The sequence below is a fragment of the Olea europaea genome, unplaced genomic scaffold, assembly GCF_002742605.1.
Source record: "Olea europaea var. sylvestris unplaced genomic scaffold, O_europaea_v1 scaffold1561, whole genome shotgun sequence".
NCBI classification, from domain to species: Eukaryota; Viridiplantae; Streptophyta; class Magnoliopsida; order Lamiales; family Oleaceae; genus Olea; species Olea europaea.
In genome coordinates, this window is record NW_019233214.1 from 286,076 (window position 1) to 304,748 (window position 18,673).

Genomic DNA, 18,673 nt, shown 5'->3' on the forward strand with positions numbered 1-18,673 from the left:
AGTAAAATAAAATAAAGCACATGAGAGCACAATATTTATTTTGGTTTATTCGTATTATGAGAGCTATGTTCACTTACTGCTGCATGGTTTTATTATAACAAAGATGAAGGATTACAATGTGTTTTCTAATCTCAAGCCACTCTGTTTTTCTCTCTATACCCAGGAAAGGTGGCTCACCCCTACTATTTATAAAATAGGAAGAAATATTAAGACAAGTTAATACATGTGCGAATTTCCAATGTATTCCTATAAAACTTAATAAGTATGCTTCCCACATCCAACATTTTCAGGGTTGCAAGGTCAAATAAGAAGTTACAAAAGACAAGACAATAAACATAGTTATCAACCTAGGTAAGTCCGCGCAATGTTCCAAAAAAATTAGTCACGCACAAGAAGAGACTGCAAATATAATAAAGATTCCTTAATAACCGTGTTTATATTATGTCTAGATACCTATGTGTAAATGCATGAATGTCGTTTATAATTTAAATTAATAATAGTATGGGCTTTTCATAATTTAGAGCGACCAATAAACTTAAAAATTAAAGGGTAACTTACAAAAATACCCTTAAAATTATGAGTGTTTTGAAAAATCATATGAAAAGTTTTTTAGAAGTAAAAAATACTGTATGAAATTAAAAAGTGACATTGCGTCACTTTTTTATAAAAATTGTCACTTTTTAACACAATTCAAAAAAAGTGACACAAACTTAAAAAAGTGACAAACATCAAACTAACACCATCCATTTGTGTAACACCATTAATCATGTTATTAACATAATCAGTATATCCAGGGCAATCTACATGAGCATAGTGGCGGCTCTTATTACATATCACGTCACATTTTTAAGAAGATAAGAAAGTGATAAATATTAAAAAAAGTGACAAAAACTTAAAAGGTGACAAACTCAAAATAGTGACAAAATTTATAAAAAAAAAAAAGAAGTTTTTTAGAAGTATAAAATACTTTGTAAATTTAAAAAAGTGACATAAACTCAAAAAAAAAGTGACAAAATTCAAAAAAATGACACAAAATAAAAAAAGTGACAAAATGCCAAAATAACATCATCCATTTTGTTCGCCTGACATTTCATATAAATTTCCACCGTTCATAATCTAACATTACAACATTTTCACTAAAAAGTGACCAAAAAAAAAAAGGAAAGAAAAATGACAAAAATTTTAAAAAAGTGGCGAATTCAAATAAATGAGAAATATTAAAAAATAGTTATACATATTAAAAAAAGTGACGGAAAAAAAAAGATGGTGACACAAATCAAAAAATGTGACAAATCATAACTCACGATTTATAATGAAGCTCATAAAAATACCCTTAAAATGAGATGTTGTTTGAAAAATCATATGAAAAATTTTTTTAAGTAAAAAATACTGTGTAATATTAAAAAGTAACATAACGTCACTTTTTAATTAAAAAAAGTGACAAAATATCACTTTTAAAAGTTAGGTATCACTTTTTAATTAAAAAATAACATATAGTATCACTTTTATTAAAAAATGATGTTTGTCACTAATAAAGTGATAGAAATTAAAAAATGTGACTTAAAAAAGTAATAAATACTAGAAAAAAGTGACCAAAATCCAAAAAAGTGACAGAAATTTTTTAAAAATAACAAATTTAAAAAAATGACAAGCACAGTAACAAATTTTAAAAAAGTAACACACACTCAAAAAGTAACAATTCAAAAAAAAGTGACAAACTCAAAAAAAGTAACATACAACTTCTGTAAAAATTACCCTCACAACTTTACTCTCCAACTCCACCTAAAACAATTTCAGCAAAGAGAAGCAAACTAGAGAACCTCAAAAACAACTGAGGTTGATTTAGAGACTAATATATAAGAATGATAAAGAAAATCTTTTCAACTTCCAATTAATCAATTGACAATAAAGATTCAACAATATACAATATCAATTAAAAGAACTCTTCAATCATATAAGATAACCAGCGAATCGAAAATAATACACTGATTTCGATACAGGGACAGATGAATTGAAACTTCTTATAGAATAACCATAGACAACAGTTAAAAGAAAGAGTCCAACAACAAATTAATTCAAAATCTTTGTTTTGGTTCACATCACTGCATCTATGTAATCTTCTTTGTGAAATTCCAAATTTACAAGTACGAAAGGCAAAATTTAAAAGTAGTAATGAATTTTTCTTCTTCCCTTTTCCACTCATAGCAACACGAATCGAACCAACTGAGCCCTTAGAATCGATACTCAAGTTTGCAAAACTACCTGAAGAATAGAGTAGTGTCTCTTTCATGTTTGGCTACAAGAATACCGTTACAATTTAGAGATAAATCCACTGACCTTTGCATCTCTAGAATATTGAATTAGCATAGAGTGGACAAAAGATTTTAGGGACTTCAAATGAGAATCCTGAGGCATTAAAATCACTACAGTGTACTGCTCTTTGCAAGGAAAAGGTAAAATCTTTTGCAGTGCCAACTGAGCTGCTACTGGTGACAAAGAATTTCTTACTTTGGAACGACCCTCGTCTACAACCTGCAAGTTAGTTCTAACCAAAATTATGTTTGCCAACTGGAAAGGAAGCTTTTCAACACCTACTATTGGAACACGTGAATACTTCACATAGGAAACAGAGACTTTTGCTGACTAAAGCAGACCACAATCAGAATGCTAATGACTTAGAAATGCCTCAACGAAGCAAATGGAGATAAGCAAGCATAGAAGCATAATTTCAACTACATTTATCTATCTGAATGAAAGTTGTGCAAAATCACCCAAAATATAGAAAAGTATCCTAATATTTTAGTAGTTGATATTTACTTCTAATGCTCAATATAATGCATCACAAGTCATGGTAGCGAAGATTAGTAATGCAATCATATGTCAACAATCATTGGCAGAGCAACCCATATTAGTGTTTCTCGATGGAGCAACCGATACGAAGGCAAGCTAAGTCACTCTGTGCTTCCACGTTTAAAGAACTTAGGTATCATCATATGTAATAAAGGAAAAATCAGAAATTAACAAAATTAAGAGAAGGAAAAATGCATAATTGATCCTCAATCATTGGGTGAATTTCAAAGACGAATGAACCATATTACAATTCATCAAGCTCATTTTAAAAATCGATGCATTCAATAAAAAGCAATACCCAAAATCATGAAATAAATCACAATGAACATAGCAAAAGCAATAAAATTTCACGAGGAAGATACTCACATGCCTAGAAATTAGCAAAATGAAAGGAGAAATGGAAGTTACATACCTTGAATACTGGTGAGGCATTCAGGGAGACGGAATGGCAACGGGAGAGCACGAGAGCGAATCATTCCGTTACCGAAAAAATCCAAATTCACCTCCTTCAACGGCTTACATTCTATTTACCCCTTTGATAACAAGCACTGCAACTAAATCGACCACAAATTTCAAAACAAAGCAGCACAAACTGACCTAAAATCAAGAAAAACGACAAATACAATCTAGATAGAAATAGAGAGAAGAAGAATGCGTTGGGGAAGCAAAACAGAGATCTGGTGGTGGGAGTTTTGGTCGGTTAAGCGTACCATTTACAATGAAAACGATTTTGTTTATTTTTAAGGGTAGTTTTCTAATTTGTCATATTTGGAGGGTAGTGGGCCTAATTTCCTCAAAATTAAAAGAGCCTTTTGACTTGGTTTGTACGGCTTACTTGATTATAAGTTAAAATGGGCTTGTTATAATTGACAAATAGTTCCTGAATTTCGAGTTTCACTGTTTATGTTAATTGGCGAATATGTGGATTTGTGGTAAGAATTTTATATTAAATTACCTTAGGATATCCCACTCATGTACTACAGCAATGTGTGTGACACGATAAAGAAACATGTTGTAATTATAGCTAATTTCTACATATATTAATGTGGTTGTTGCGTGTTTCTAGGTACGTGGACTATGCTTATTTAATGCGCTTGCTACTCACACATGGTCTAATTCGTCCATTCGAAATATTTTTGGGCTTCTTTTTGTATTCAATGGCTAGGGTTACTTTTCTCCTCAATGGTCAAGATCAACATCATATGAGCCATCGGCTAGAGTCATTCATCAAAAACTATATATATGACATCTCTGTTATCCGTTACGTGTTGGCGCCCACAGCCAACTCTATAGCCAAGGTGACAGCTTCCGAAGCACAAAGCAATATCTTCCATAGACACCTCTCCCAAGAGATCTTTTGCACAAAGATCTTACTTGAATGATTGATAGGACGTTTGTTATGAGTATAAATGTTAAGTCTTGTCACTAGTAGAGGCGGCTCTACCAATCAATAAATGTATAACAGGCTAGGTGCGGCTGATGCATACAATTTGACATGCAACTCAATCAGATGAGGCCACGTGTATCCCGAACCAAAGGTCACGATCTATCTAGTGACACTATAAATACTCCCCCATGTACCCCATACAAAAACTAATGCAAGAATCAATACAAGAAACCATAATTTACTAAACTTTATCTTTCTTATTATCTTGCAACATAAACGAGTTCATACATATTTAGATACACATTAGCAAATATTGATTGGTAATTATTGTACAATCGATCTACGATCATCGCCGGATTCCTAATGTTCTCGTCCCGCGTCGTTGAGCTACTCCCACGCCCTTGATCTGTCTTTTTTAGACCGTCCACATGTCTTTGCATGTTGGACTTTTACTTACGTAAGCGCGGGTGGGTCCGACATCTGTTGGCAACATTTATTGGGGTCAACAGATTGGCGCCGTTTGTGAGAAGCCATACCATAACCACGAACAACCTTGTGGTGAAAGTTTGTTAAAAAGGAACATTTGGGCATCCCCCTTGAAAAATGTTTTGTTCTTGAAAAAGAACAAGAGGAAGCCTCACAACTTAGCAAAAGTCTAAAGGGTAAGACACAAGAAAAATGAGTTTAAACGAAAATACACCCCCTCGGAGGGTAAGAGAAAATGCTAATGTGCCCCCTCAAGCAGCTACCCAAGCAGCTAGGCATAAACCCCACCACAACCACAGAAGAGGTGGAATGCGTGCGACGGCCCGACTGTCAAGAGAAATGGCTGCCATGGCAGCTAATATGAGGGACATTGCTAGCTAAAACGTGGCTATGTGGGAACTTATGGCCCAAATGCAGGGCCATGGAGGTTTTTCTATTCCTCCATACGCCCCTCAAGGGCTCTACTAGCAAGAAGATGAAGTTCAAAGCCGTAGGGCTACCTCGTCGGACTATAGCCGAGGTAGAAGCCCATTTGAAAGGGAAGTAGAAGTTGACATTTCCTTCAATTATGCTTCTGACCGACCCGCCGAAGTCCCTTTGAACCATGACAACTTCCCACCTCTGTATGAGCAAGAGCAAAGATATAGGAGGTTAGGTAGTGTATTTGACAGAATTACCCTCGCTGAACCAAGGCTCAGACAACAACAGCATCACGAGCCTTGAACAAGGCCACCGCCTCCACCTCTAATGCCTCAACAGTTGGAGGAAATGCATGAAAATGCCCCCCATGTTGCTCCGTCTAGAAATAGGGGCCAAAGGAGGGAGGAAGAGGCTAGGAACCATCTTGGAACCTCTCACCAACAACCGAGGTATGAAGCTGAAGAAAACGATTCAGATGAGTAGCAGATGTCCTGTGACTTGGACGATGATGATGAAAACTTGCCATTCTCAACAGAACTAAGGAGCGCCCAGGTCCTGAACCACTATGTTATGCTAAAAATACCAAAGTATGACAGAAGAGGCGACCCAGAGAAGCACCTGAATGCTTACAAAACTCACATGAGCCTAAGGGGCGCCACCCCAACTGTGAAATGCAGAGCTTTCCACTTAACACTTAGCGGAGCAGCTAAAATTTGGTATAGTAGGTTACCACCTGGGAGCATAAAAAGTTGACCCGAATTCAAGACGACCTTTTTTAAGAGGTTTACTGGTAGCAAAGAGGGAGAGGCCCCATCCACCGTCTCCAAGACAAGAGACAGGCACATGGGAAGTCCCTAAAGAGCTTCCTATCACGTTTCACCGATGAGATGTCATATTATGTGCAAGTCACCGATTGTGAGGCATTATCTGCATTAAGAAGAGGTCTGAACATGAACACCCTGTTCTGGAGGGACATGCAAAATCAAGACCCCACTACCTATGATGTCCTACTCGAGATGATGAGATGGGAAATCATCAATGAAGAATTGATTGAGCATAGAAAGAGGGCAAATAGAGGCCTCCCACCTCCTCAAAGGTAGCGTGCTAGAGGGCCGACCTCCCACTTGATGGACTACCAAATGAACGAAGTTAGTAATGAGAGTTATGGGCAAGTACTAGCCACCACCACTCTTAACGCCGTCCCTACATTGGCATATGAGGACATCAACCCAGTCACTGACACCCAGCAGATGGAAACTCCGCAAGGATCCCGTAGGGGCAAAGGCTGAGGCCGGGGTTCAGGACCTAGAAATGGGCCGAATCAAAACCCACATGGATACTGTGTATACTACCGGTACACTCATCGCTCCCGACAAGGTACGATAACCAACCTGGGCGTGAAGAGGCCGCTCCACTTCAAAGGGATGTCTCTCCGTGATGAAGGGAGTGTGATGCAGAAAGGCCTAGGGAAGGGCGCAGACATTGAAAAAATCAACAAACTCGGGATGAGGCCCCTATCCACGAGGTGGATACCATTTTTGGAGGCCTTTATGTAGGCGGTGAAACGCGAAACGCCAAAAGGAATTATGCCCGTGAGGACAAGCACCCCCTGCTTACCAACTATATTGTGGGCCACAACTCTCGGAGAGATCAAATTCCACCTATTGTCTTCACCCAGAAGGACACTGAAGGGGTTCACTACCCCCACTGTGATGCACTCGTGGTAAGAGCAGTCATAGCCCGGAATAGGCTCAAACGAATGTTAGTTGACAATGGTAGCTTCGTCAACATTCTATTCGGATCAACCTTTGACAAGATAATACTGGACCATGAGTTAACATCCACCACCACTCCTTTGTACAGATTTACCAGAGATAGCATTACTCCGAGAGAAAAAATCACAATCGCGGTAGAGATGGGGGAATCTCCCCAAACCACAATGAACTTCATGGAATTCCTTATTGTCGGCAGTCAATCGGCCTACCACGGAGTATTAGGTAGGCCAGCTCTGAAAAAATTGGGAGCCGTCACTTCCATCCACCACCTATGTATGAAGTTCTCGACTGAAAATGGGGTGGCAACGATGAGAGGCGACCAAAGAGGCTCAAGAGAATGTTATTTAAGCTCCATCAGAAAGGCAGAGCCCTGGGACGTCCACGTAATTATTGCCAACGTAGTCATGGCTGATGCCCCAAGTGATACTCCCACCGAACCGGAAGATGTCGATATGATTGACGCACCACCCAATCTGGAAGTATTGGTCATCGATGAGATTGATCCCCGCATAATTCAACACGAACCTCAAGCATCCCCAGTTGAGGAACTTGAGAGTTTCTCGGTGAACCCTCGAGACCCATCCAAATTGTTGAAGGTGGACAAGGGCTAGTCCAACACTGCGAAAGAAAAGTTTAAGGATTTCCTATGTGGGAACCTCGATATCTTTGCTTGGAGGCATGAGGATGTGGTAGGCATAGACCCCAAGGTCAGTTGCCACCACCTGAAAATTGATCCTAAGGTTGTCCCACATAGACAAAAAAAGAGAGTCCTCAATCCTGAGAGGTACGAGGCCCTGAAGGAAGAAGTTCAGAAGCTCATCCAGAATGGCTTCATCAAAGAGGCCACCTATTTGAGGTGGGTCTCCAATCCAGTTTTAGTGAAGAAACACAATGGAAAGTGGAAGGTGTACATCGATTTCACTAACCTCAACAGAGCTTGCCCGAAGGACGGCTTTCCACTTTCAAGGATTGACCAACTGGTAGACTCCACAGCTGGGCACGAGTATATGAGTTTCATGGACGTATACTCCGGCTACAATCAAATCTCCATGCACCCAGCCGATGAGGAACACACATATTTCATCACAGACAGAGGCCTTTATTACTACAAGATGATGCCCTTCGGGTTGAAAAACGCCGGAGCAACATATCAAAGACTTGTCAACAAAATATTTGTGGACCTCGTCGGCAAGACAATGGAGGCCTACATAGACGACACGCTGGTAAAGAGTTTGGAAGGTAGGGACCACATAACGCACATCAACAGTACCTTCCAAATCTTGAGAAGATATAGAATGAGGCTCAACCCCCTCAAATGCGCCTTCAAGGTGGCCTCCGGCAAATTCTTAGGATACATGGTTAACCAACGTGGTATTGAAGCCAACTCTGAGAAGATTGAGGCCCTATACAAGATGGGGTCCTCCCAAAAGCCAAAGGAGGTATAAAGTTTGACTGGACGAGTGGCCGCGCTTAGCCGCTTCGTCTCCAAAGCAACGGATAAATGCCTCCCATTTTTCAAAGTGCTAAAAGCTGGGAAGAAGTTCCAGTCGAATGAGGAATGTGAAGAGGCCTTCCAGGGCCTGAAAAGGCACCTAGGGCAGGCCCCCCTCCTCTCCAAACCGAAGCTCGGTGAAATCCTATAATTGTATCTAGCCGTCTCCAATGAGGCCATCAGTGCGGTTCTAATCCGAGAAGAGTGAACCACCCAACTCCTCGTTTACTATAAAAGTAAAGCACTTCTATCGTTGGAAACCCACTACCCCGATTTGGAGAAGCTCGCTTTGGCCTTGATCTCGGCCTCCAGGAAGTTGAGACCTTACTTCCAAACCTACACCATCCATGTGCTGACAAACTTTCCCCTAAGGTAGGTACTCCAAAAGCCCGATGCCTCAGGGAGATTATTGAAATGGGTGGTGGAGTTAAGCGAATTTCACCTCATGTTCAAGGCTAGGGCAGTCATCAAGGGCCAAGCCTTAGCTGACTTTGTGGTAGAATTCGCCAACTTACCCGAGGTAGATGAAATCATGGAACAAGTCGAGCCCCCAATGTGGAACCTATTCGTTGATGGGTCGGCTGGGGACGCTGGCTCAGGCGCCAAAATTGTCCTCATCAGCCCGGAAGGTCACAAGCTGAACTCGACGGTGAGGTTTGGGTTCAAAGCCACCAACAATGTAGTAGAATACGAGGCACTTCTCGCAGGCCTCAGGTTAGCCAAAGAAATGCAAGTAAAGATGCTACTCATCAGTAGTGACTCCCAGCTGGTCGTTAGCCAAGTCAACGGTAACTTCTTAGTCAGGGACAAAACAATGGCCTCCTACTTGAAAATGGTGATGAACCTCATTCCGTCCTTTGAAAAGTTTGGGTTGATCCAGATCCCTCGCATCGAAAACGCACATGCGGATGCACTCTCCAAACTTACAAGTAGCAAGGATTTCGAACTACTCATAGTAGTCCCTATAGAATACCTCCTCATGCCGTCCATCGAGGCCCCCAATGTAATATGGGTCACCGAGACTCCTACCTGGATGTAGCCCATCTGGCATATTTCAGGGACCAGGCACTTTCCACTGACAAGAAGAAGGTCAACTCATTTCCTCTTCATTGATGATGTACTCTATAAGAGGAGCTTCTCCTCTCCACTCTTACAATGCGTCGGAGGAGAAGAGGCTACCTACATCTTAAAAGAAGTCCATGAGGGTGTGTGCGGCAACCACTCTGGAGGTCTATCTTTGGCACAAAAAATACTGAGGTAAGGATACTACTGGCCTACCTTGAAAAGGAACACCCTCGAGTTTGTACGAAAATATGACAAATGCCAATGATTCTTTTCTGTCTAAAGACAACCATCGCAAGATTTGACCGCAGTCTCCAGCCCTTGGCCTTTCTCGAAGTGGAGTGTGGACCTCATAGGTCTTCTACCAAAAGGCAGAGGAGGTGTGAGCTTCACAATTGTGGCCATTGATTGCTTCACAAAGTGGGTTGAAGCTGAAAAATTACAGAAGCCAACACTTCCAAGTTCTTGTGGAAGAATATCATATGCCGGTTCGGGATTTCCTACTCGATCGTCTCAGACAATGGTAAACAGTTCGACAACAAGAAGCTCATAAGCTTGTACGAAGAACTTGGCATCAAGAAACACTTCTCCACGCCTCACCACCCACAACCAAATGGTCAAGTTGAGGCTATGAACAAGACAATTAAGCACGTCCTGAAAAGGAAGCTTGATGTGTCAAAAGGGGCCTAGGTGGATGAGCTGCCACAAGTTCTTTGGGCAATCCGAACCACTGCGAGGACCCCAACAGAGGAAACACCTTTCCTCATGGCATATGGAACTGAGGCGATGAGCCCTGTTGAGGTCGGACTTCCATCTCCACGACGTCTGCATTTCAGTGAGATAACAAACGATGAGTTTCGCAGGTTCTGTAATACTCCGAAATTTTATGCACGTTTAATTTGCTCATTTAATTTTTAGGCTAGCAATTTAACTTTTCAAAAATTTAGTATGGCCACGATTATTAATGGTTGCCAAATTTGCATTGGTCGATTTATTAAAAGTTTACCAAGATTAGTTAATTAGGGGTTTAGAATAATTGTCAAATTCTATACCTTTTACATTAATATATTTTCCCTTTGTTTCTATCACTTTGCCGCCACCTTGTAGAGGATTAATGCAATTAACTAATGCATGGACAAGTGGGAATACAAATTAAACCATTTCTCTCATTTTTTATATACACACATATGCAATATACATATATAAATGCAGCTGGACGGCAGATTAGAGAAGAATTCAAGTAAGATTTAACTAATGCATGCATGAGGTGTTAATTGTTGAACAAGTAGGAGGTGTCAAGCTATCTTTGTAGTAACATGCATGCATGAGGTGGTTTAAGCAGGTAGGAGGTGTTAAATTATGGCACAACCTGACCTTAGGTGTTGAGTTAAGTTTATGAAATACATGCATGCAACCACGTGTAGATGTAGGCACCAATTTTGGTTAATTATCTTCACTTTGCTTCTATATATGTATAACCGAGAGATGAGCAGCCTATATATCTTTGCAAAGTCAGAATTTTTATGGAGAGAGAGAGAAAATCGGCAAGAAGAAAGGAAGAAAAAAAAAAGAAAAGGAAATGAAGAAAAAGGAAAACAAAGCCTACACTCTCAAGTTCTTGTTTCTCAACCGAAGTTTCTCCAAGTTTTATTGTAAGATACTTTCTTTGCTTAAGTGGTAGGATTTCATGGTAATATTTATGCCTAAGCTATGCATAAAAAACCATAATATGAATGTGTGGACAAGTCCACAAAGTTAGATATCTATGCCTTAGGACAAGTCCGAAGGGCACCGGCAAGCCGGAATGTGCAAGTATGTGTTTGATTGCATTCTTTTGTGTAATATTAACATGTTAAATCCAAGCATGGTATCTTATTGAGTATTTTTTATACTCATAGTATCCTATACTAAATTTTCAGATCCATAGATGTGAAGTTGGTGGAAGTCAGTCGGCATAATCGATGATGGATTAAGGACGAAGGTTATTTTGCATCGAAGTTTTGTTTTTGCATGTTTGTTCTACTGCTCTCCAAATGTTTTTCTTATGGTGTTGTATAAAAACTTGTATAAGATATGATCTACTATGGTACCGGAAGTAAATTGTGTAATTATATCTTCCATGTTATGTTAAGAGACGTTTTTATAAACCTTTTTCTTGAATGATAAAAAAGGGCAGAATCCGGGCAGTTTTTGGGTCATCTTCAAAACATTATTTCTAACTCTATAGACATCCATTTGATAATCTAAAAATACTGCTGCGTTTTTCTTTGAGTTTTCTAAATATGGGCGCAAGAATCACTTAATTTGGATGTCTGTGGCCTGAGATATGAATTTTTTAAACGTTGAAGAGTCAATCTGGATTTTCTGTGCAACACTACACTGTTTTCAGTAAAACGTCCATATTATATGATCTCGGAAAATTCTCATATTTTAACCTAGGAAACTACTTGAAATTATCTTTCTAATGCCATAAATTTCATAGAAAATGGAGTTGGGATGAATTTAATAAAAATAGTTGAACTTGCTGCCCTAACTAACTGTGGCAGTACCGAGTCCTTTTTTTGTAAAGTTTAATTCCGTGTCGACATGCACTTCTGCTGGCCATTAAATTTCATGAGAGACATTTTACCAAATTGAAAACAGTTTTCTAACATGTAATACTTCTATTTAAAAGTATTTACATGTACCAAATGCAGAAGATACTGTGTTTAGTCCGCGACCCCCGAAGCCTAAGTTCGGGGCGTCACAGGTTCGACCTCGACTTCATTGAGGAAAGGAGAGATGACGCCCAACTGAAGCTCGACACATATCAAAGAAAGATGACGAAGTACTTCAACTCAAAGGTGAAGAAGAGATCATTTCGAATCAATGACTTGGTCCTTAGGAGAGTCTTCCTCTCCTCGAAAGAACCTGGCATCGGTTCCCTGAGCCCAAACTGGGAAGGTTCATATAAAATTAGAAAGGAGATCCGACCCGGGACCTACTGGATTGAAGACATGAACGGAAAGGCACAATCTCGTCCATGGAACATTGAGCACCTCCGAATCTATTATCAATGAATGTACTACCTCGCTGGATGATCTTTTCTAGCTTATGTAACATTTACATGATTCAATAAAATTATCCATGATTGAATTCACGTGTCGCATTACGTCGTCACCTCGGAGGAGAGGCAAGCGTCCTATCTTTGGGCCACCTCGTTTCAACTTCGAGCGCATGCACTTGCCTCCCTTTGGCGAGGCTGAATGCCACTAGGAGAAGCCTCAGTATGGTTGAACCATCCACCATATTGGGAAGCGTCCACACCTCGGAAGAGAGGACAACGTCTCATCTTTGGGCCACCTCGTTTGAACTCCGAGGTGCATGCACTTGCCTCCATTTGGCGAAGCTGAATGCCACTTGGAGAAGCCTCAGCATGGCTGAACCATCCACCATATTGGGAAGCGACGTTACCTCGAAGGAGAGGACAACGTTCCATCTTTGGGTCATCTCGTTCGAACTCCGAGGCGCATACACTTACACTTATTTAGGCACAAGGCTCAACCACTACTAGCTTCACGCAACTACTTTTCGAATCAGAAAATATTCCCAGTTCGGCTGAACCACGGTCCAGTCAGGATCCATTCAGGTTACAATTATTAAGCTTAAGTAAAGTTCGTTTACTTAAGTCCAATATTGTTCATGGCTCATGAGGCTTCCGTACAATTTACTCGCTCAAGTGATTGGAGTTAGGATACCAAGTTAAATTTATTTAGTTCTTCAATCAACATTAAGTTCAATTGTTTGACGAGACCAATACACTTAGGAGAAAAACATTGAATGAAAGAAGATATTGCATTGATTTTCAATCAAGATTACAAAAGGGAAGCTTGAGGCCAGTATATCAGAAATAACTGAAAAGAAAATTATCCTAAGCCTGTGACGACGATGGAGGCGCCTCAACAGCCGAGGCCTCCACAGCTTGAGCATTAGAACTTCCTTCTTCTGCCTCTACTACTTCATCTCCAACCGCTTCATCAGCTGGGGTTTGAGGCACTTCATCCACAAACTCTAACCTTAGCTGTGACAAATCTTAATTTGGGTAAAGTTCCTCAGCCCTCTCCATCATCTCGGCATAAGCAAAATTTCTCCAGTGGGTGCTGAAGCTCTTATACTTATCGATTTTGTAGAAGTTGGCGATATAGTCTTTCACCGCCTCCTCCCTCGCCACTTTGGCCTCCTCCTTAGCCTTGGTCGCTTCATCAACGTACCATTTTATCTAGCCCTCCAAGAACTTGTACGCGTCTTGGGCCCTAGCCAGCTCCAAGTTTGCCTTCTCCAAGGCTTCGGCAATCACCTTCTGGTAGTCATTGAAAACCTCCACTTTTTTGGTCAAGTAGGCCACCTCGCACTGGGACTCATACACCTCATTTTTCAACATTTCAATCTGAGCCAAGGCAGACTCCATCTTGGCTGCATCTTCAAGTTTTTGGGCCCTCACTTCCTCCACCTCGGCTCTAGCCCCCTTCAGCTCCTCTGTAAGGGAGGCTATCTTCTTTTTTCGAGGTCTGGGTCCTCGTTTGAAAGTCAGTGAGGGCCTCCCTACACTCTAGTGTGAGGCCAAAGGTCCTCACACTTTGGCTCACGAGGGCCCTTGTCAAGTCTGTGGCGTCATATGAGGAAGCATGCAACTGCCACCGATCTGTCCAGAATTTGTAGAAGCTTTCTGTAGCACTACGGATCTCAGGTGGCAGAGCCTCCACCAATGCTGGAGCTAGAACCTCCTCCCTTCCGACAAGAAAGCTCGGAGACTTCTCTTGCACCCTCGCAGGCATCTGTTTGGTGGCCTCCTCCTCAGCCGCCTCAGCTGCCCTCCTCGCAGCCTTTTCCTTAGCCTCATCAGCCTCAGCTCGTCGAACCATTTCAATTTTTAACGCTTTTGAGGCGGCTGCAAAGAGCTTCGGCTGAGTGGCTTCTTTGCCTTCATGGGACACAAAGGTCCCAAACTTTCCTGACGAGCTGGTGACGTGCACCAGCTTCCTCTTCTTTGGCTCTTCGAGGACCTTCTCCTTCCCCCGAGGCTCCTTGGCCTTCTCCAGCCTCTGAGGTGCCCCCTCTTCTGGTGCCCTCAAATTGCCGTCCTTAGAGAGGCACTCGACCCTGCCCCGAACCTCTTTGGCACCACTGGACCCCGACTTTAGGGGTCTCGCCTTCACAGTAGATGTGACCCTAAGTATAGAGGCCATATCAGGGGCTGGGTATTCCCTCCTCTTGAACTTGTCTGCAGAACATGTCAACGCATCAGCTTCAAAACAAAAAGCAAGAAATACACTAAGTATATGAGCTTCTTACCCTTGGAGGCCATCAATTCGAAATCAAGGAAGTAGCAACTTCAATCGATAACGTGGTCGAAGTGGTGAAGCTTGAGAGGTCTCTTGTAAATGTCCTCTATCACTTCGAACTCCTCCTTGCTCAGCTTAAATCTCGTACTGCTATCTGCAAACGAAGCCTCAACAATTAGAGAAAGAAAGAAATTTGAATACAGAATGCAAACTACTTAGGCTGGGAAACTCACGAGCTTCGTAGTACTGGGTCGGTACTGTGCAAGCCAGGGCTTTGTCTCCCTCCAACACCTACCACCTGCCCCTCACTCAGAACTGCGACTCCTTCCATCCCTTAATGGAAGAAGGCACATAAATGGTGCATGAGCCCCCAATGGAGTTAAGTAATACCACCCCTTGACTTCTTACCTATTACTCTAGGCTGGAATAGGGTCATGAAGATATGGAAAGGCATGTCCTCCCCAAGTGACACTTCCTTCTATAAGAAGTACGATCCAACCAACTGGCTCCACCCATTTGGCAGAACCTGGGTCGGCGACAACATGAAGTTCCTCAGCATCGCCCTGGAGAAGGGGTACAGAGGAAGACGCGTACCTGCCTTAAACAGGTACTCGCTCACCGCCAAGCACCCAGGCCTCGGATAGCAGGCCCGCTTATGGGCCTCGGGTACTAACATTTCTACATAATGAGGTACACAGTACCTCTTCCTAATTTCTCCCAGCCTCTTCCCTGTCATATTTGAAGGGACCTTAGACGCCCCCTACTCCACACTGTAGTCTACTGCCTCCTCGGTCATAGCATACTGCTCAACCTCGGAGTCCCCTCTGTAACTAGCCTCCTAACCGAATGACGCGACAGTGATGAACTCCCTACCCAAGGTGGACTACATTTCAGAAAATGACTAAGAACATAATACAAGGGATTTTCTGTTAAAATACCAACGGGGATAACTACGCCGACGGAATGGTGCCGGAAAATTAGGAAATAGACAGTTTCAACGCCAGAAAACTTAAGCTTTGGAAGAAAAATCAGATTGTAAAGGGTAGAAAATCCAAGACAATGGGGGTCTCTCGCCTTTTATAAAAGGCCAGAACGAACCCCAACCATCTTATCAAAGCCCATCCAATCTGGACCCTTCATTCTTAATCAAATCCGAGATGTAGAATTCAAACGATTTTTCAAACCTACACATCAAATTTAAGCGTGTCTCGTACGCACCTCCTCCAACGCGTCTGCTTCTAGAAGCTCCCGCTGTTCTCATGATTACGATTTTAATTCAACGGCAGCAGGCGCTTTGGAAGTTGTAACGGTTCAGCCACTTTTCCTCGAAAATATGCGCAAAACATCAAATCATTGGCACAGCTACCGAGGAACAATTATTGTCGATGTGCCTCAAAATTCAGCCATCAAGCCTCGCAGGTTCAGTTTTCTCAACCACCTCTGCTTCTTCATCAAAATTCAGCCATCAAGCCTCGTAGGTTTGGTTTCTCAACCACCTCGACTTCTTCATCAAAATTCATCCATCAAGCCTCGTAGGTTCGGTTTTCTCAACCACCTCGGCTTCTTCATCAAAATTCAGCCATCAAGCCTTGTAGGTTCGATTTCTCCATCAAACCTTGTAGGTTCGATTTCTTAACCACCTCGACTTCTTCATCAAAATTCATCCATTAAGCCTCGTAGATTTGGTTTCTCAACCACCTCGGCTTCTCCATCAAAATTCATCCATCAAGCCTCGTAGGTTCGATTTCTCAACCACCTCGGATTCTTCATCAAAAATCAGCCATCAACCCTCGTAAGTTCGATTTCTCAATCACCTCGGCTTCTTCATCAAAATTCACCCATCAAGCCTCGTAGGTTTGGTTTCTCAACCACCTCGACTTTTTCATCATATTTCAGCCATCAAGCCTCGTAGGTTCGGTTTCCCAACCATCTCGGCTTCATCATTCTCATCACTCCTCAGACAATAGCAAATCTCTAACTCCAACCATGATATAAATATCTATACTTGGACTTGGGAGACTATTATTTGGGGTACAAAAATTTCAAAAATTCCTTTCAACTTAACTAGCTAGCTTTATTTCATCAAAGTCCTCGCATTACATAAATACTATACTTGGACTTGGGGGACTATTGTTATGTGTTCGCACACTTTGGCAACCCATCGGGGCCCACAGCTAACTCATGCCGAACTACGTGGCACTCAATTCGAGGTGATTTGCATAGCCGAGGCTCACAAATCGAGGTCCACAGATACCTAAGCCCATATACACGAGGCTCATTTATCATTACCTCGTGAGGAGCTTCCGAAGCCCATACGCCGAGGTCCTTTGAAGGTGGACGAGGCCCTGTTTGTCGAAACTCTGTAGCTAATGTGACCTCTTCCGAAGCACAAAGCAACATCTTCCATAGACACCTCTCCCAAGAGATCTTCTGCACAAAGATCTTACTTGAATGATTGATAGGACGTTTGCAATGAGTATAAATGTTAAATCTTGTCACTAGTAGAGGCGGCTCTGCCAATCAATAAATGTATAACAGGCTAGTTGCGGCTGATGCCTGCAATTTGACATGTAACTCAATCGGATGAGGCCACGTGTACCCCGAACCAAAGGTCACGATCTAACTAGTGACACTATAAATACTCCCTCATGTACCCCATACAAAGGCTAATGCAAGAATCAATACAAGAAACCATAATTTGCTCAACTCTCTCTTTCCTATTATCTTGCAACATAAACAAGTTCATACATATTTAGATACACATTAGCAAACATCGATTGGTAATTATTGTACAATTAGTCTACGATCATCGTCGAATTTCGAACGTTTTCGTCCCGCATCGTTGAGCTACTCCCATGCCCTTGATCTGTCATTTTTAGACCGTCCACGTGTCTTTACGTGTTGGACTTTCGCTTACTTGAGCGCAGACGGGTCCGACATCTGTTGGCAACATTTATTGGGGTTAACATTATCTATTACGATTATTTACTCTTTCAAAGCTTCTTTCTACATTCTTTCATTTTCGATCATTGTCTAGCATATGCTAATGTATTTCTAGTGATTCTTCTTTGGTCCTCATTTGTTTTTCAATATTTGATTTTGTGGGATTCGATTTTGTGGAGATGTGTGTGTGGATTTAACAATTTCATTGACGGTGGTGATGGTGTTGCAATTGTGATGACCGGGACACGATGTTGGTGGTAGCGGTGGTGCAGTGATTATTGTGATGGTGGCCCAATGGTGTAGATAAATTGGTTGTGATTTAAGATTTTAGAGGTAGTGGTTGACAGTTGAGGCAACGGTGGTTGTGTTATAGAGGATAGATTTTCAATTGAGTATGGTGTTAGTTGATGGAATGGATTAGTGTTCGCAAGTGGTGGCTTATGGTGGAGGCAAGTGGTGGCAACCAAAAACAATGGTGATAGTGATTGTGGTGTAACACAATAAGTTCTAAGTGGTGGAGCACGCACGTCATAGTTCTAATAAGGTATGTTGCAAGTGATAGCAACAATCACATTGGCTGTAACACAATATGTTACAATTGGTGGTGATGACAATTGCGACATAAGATTATTATCGCCATAATTATCAAATTTGATACAAAATTTTATAGAAACTTTCATAGTATAAAAACTTCTCTTCGAGTAAAAAAGATTTAATTTAATTATTTGCTACTAATTATACTTTTTAGCTATATATTATTGATATTGTAAATTATGCCCTTGTTTGGTTCAGCTGAAATATTAAATTAAAATCTAACTCATAGTCAATAATTAATTTTAATCATAGTTTTATCAACTTTTATTAAAATCTATTAAAAATTCAATTTTTATCTAAACCAAATAGGGGCAATATTTCTGCTGTAAAATTTTATTTCTTA